The sequence below is a fragment of the Bacillus rossius genome, unplaced genomic scaffold (genome assembly GCF_032445375.1).
Source record: "Bacillus rossius redtenbacheri isolate Brsri unplaced genomic scaffold, Brsri_v3 Brsri_v3_scf25, whole genome shotgun sequence".
Classification (NCBI taxonomy): Eukaryota; Metazoa; Arthropoda; class Insecta; order Phasmatodea; family Bacillidae; genus Bacillus; species Bacillus rossius.
In genome coordinates, this window is record NW_026962426.1 from 177,551 (window position 1) to 180,224 (window position 2,674).

The 2,674-nt window shown below is 36.6% G+C and overlaps 1 non-coding gene across 1 annotated transcript; it reads left to right on the forward strand.

Annotated features, from left to right (window-relative positions):
* Window positions 1-2,290: 2,290 nt before the first annotated feature.
* Window positions 2,291-2,409, forward strand: LOC134543938 (5S ribosomal RNA). The gene has a single exon (XR_010077381.1). It is a non-coding gene; the product is annotated as a 5S ribosomal RNA (ribosomal RNA).
* Window positions 2,410-2,674: the final 265 nt, after the last annotated feature.

The window sequence follows — 2,674 nt, forward strand, 5'->3', positions numbered from 1 at the left end:
CAAGCGCTCCACCATCACCAGCCGCGAGATACAGACGGCCGTGAGACTGCTGCTGCCCGGGGAGCTGGCCAAGCACGCTGTCAGCGAGGGCACCAAGGCTGTCACCAAATACACCAGCTCCAAGTGAGCAGGTCTGGTGTGCACATGCTTACATAAACGGTCCTTTTCAGGACCAAGAACATGATCATGAAAGGAAATGCTTCTGCTGCTGTTCTACAATTCCCTCAATCCCTATGATAGTAAATGTAAGCTTAACCAAGGCAGAAATATTTTCATTAAAAAAAGTCTTTAAGACGCATGGTTTACTGGCTGAGATATATATATATATATTTTTTTTTTTGCTTACTTCTGTGGTCATTAGTACATTGCTACAAATATATTTATATATATAAAAAAATAAATAAAAAAATCCTTTCTATTTAATTTAGTTAGATCATATATCAATATTAATGGCAAAGACCAGTTGCATCGATTCACTTTGAAAATAATTCCATTTGTGCTAAAACTGGACACAGTAAAAAAAAAAAAAAAAAAAAAAAATATATATATACACACACACACACACACATAATTCGAATTCATATTATGCTTAACTGCGTTTGAATTTGCAATCATGCACAAGATGTTTTGTACTTCGAAGTAAAAACAACATAATGTACTATTTAACTACCCACAGTACAAATGGATCCAAAAAAAAAGTGAATTTTCATGCAGACGAAAATGCTTACATTTATTCTATTTATATTAAGTACCCATTACTAACAGCTTATACTGGGTGGAATACAACAGTTGACATGATTTTACTTATATGGCAATTTAATATTTAACCAAAATTAATGGTAAACTAATATTTTAAAGTGTCATTTATGGCCCCTTACCTTCAGCATGTTTGCTTCCTTGCACACAAACGAGGACAAACACATCACCCAACTGAAAAAAAAAAAAAAATTTCACTTGCATCACAAATAATTTAAAATTTTTCACCACATGAAGTAAATATTTCGCAATAAAAAAAAATATAGCCCTAGGACTCGTGTGCACACCTTTTCTTCCCCACATCGCACACGCAAACAAAACTTCCAAATTATTACAAAATCACTCGATTATTATACATACATAAACACACATGTATTTTCCGAATAAGTGAGAAATGCAGGCCGATGAAAGTCAAATTTCGTTTCGGAAATTAAATCTCGCACAACTACCGACACATAACCAAACTTGCGTACATTTACATAGCATTAACCCTCTAAATAATAAACAAATGAAAGCAGAAAAAACAACATCGCTACCCACCGCGCGCGCTCCTGGCGGCGGGAGTAGGAACTACTTTGCACACAGACCGACATAGCCCCCTGCCAAAAACAGTAAAATAAATAATATATATAAGTCTTTTGGCGGGAAAAAATTTCTCAACCGCCTGGGAGCACCCTAGTGTGTGCCTGTCTTTAGGTTATGTTACTTTTAACTTCATTTTCTACAGGCAGACGCGAGGGTGCTCGCCCATTATTTTTATTTTTTTAAATTCTTTCCTACCTTTGGTGTGCCATGCAAGAATTTATCGTCAAAATGGCGGCCCCGAGTGCAAATTTCTCGTCTGCACTGCTGGCTGGATGATTATGTGATGTTTTGAAGGAGGGTGTTTTTTTTTTTGTTTGGATTTTGTGTGAGGGGGGGAGGGGGCTGGGCTAGCTTTTTTTTTTTTTTAAATTTTCTAAACATTCATCTCTTATGTAACAGTGTTCAGCATTAAAAAATTTAAAAGAAGAGGCACTTACTCATCAATTTCAAAACAGCCTATGAAGAAAAATAAAAAAAATTTAAATTCATTCCAGTTTTATACATTCATGATTTGATCACATGTATAACTTTTCTTTTTTATTACCTTATTTAATTTTATTATTATTACTACTATTGCTGCTACAACCTAGAAGATACCTCAGTGATACTAATACCTGCTGGTAAAGTTAAAGGTTTCACCTTTCTTTCTTTAAACATATCACAATACCTTTCTTGAGTTAAATATTATCTAATGGCTTTAAGAAGTTATGGTAATGTTCATCAGTTATAGAGTGTGGGTTTGTGTGTGTGTGTGAGAGTGTATTTTGAAGAGGGCTTTGGTGGTTGGGATGGTGAGGGTGGTGGGTGTTGTGTGTGGGGAGGGGGGGGGGGGGGGGGAAGTAAAAGAGTGTTCATTACACGATTTCTCCTGTTGTTTGTAACAATCACACCTGGTATAGCTATTTCGAGTGGCAAATACAAACTGCAAAAAAAAAACATCTATATCATTGCCAACGGCCATATCACGATGAACACACCGGTTCTCGTCCGATCACCGAAGTTAAGCATCGTCGAGCGTGGTTAGTACTTAGATGGGTGACCGCTTGGGAACACCACGTGCCGTTGGCACTACTATTTTGCACCCTACAGAAAAAAATTTTTTTTTAAAAATTTCAATTTTAAATTTTTTTTTCCCCCACAATCACCACATTTCCCCCCCCCCCCCCCTAACACACACACACACACACACTCACTCTCTATCAATCAATCAATCAATCAATCAATCAATCAATCAATCACTCACTCACTCACCCACCCAGCAGCAGCTGTGAATCTTTGCATGTGTATACCTCATACAAAATTCAAAGTGAAAAAATAAATAGATAAGTGTATA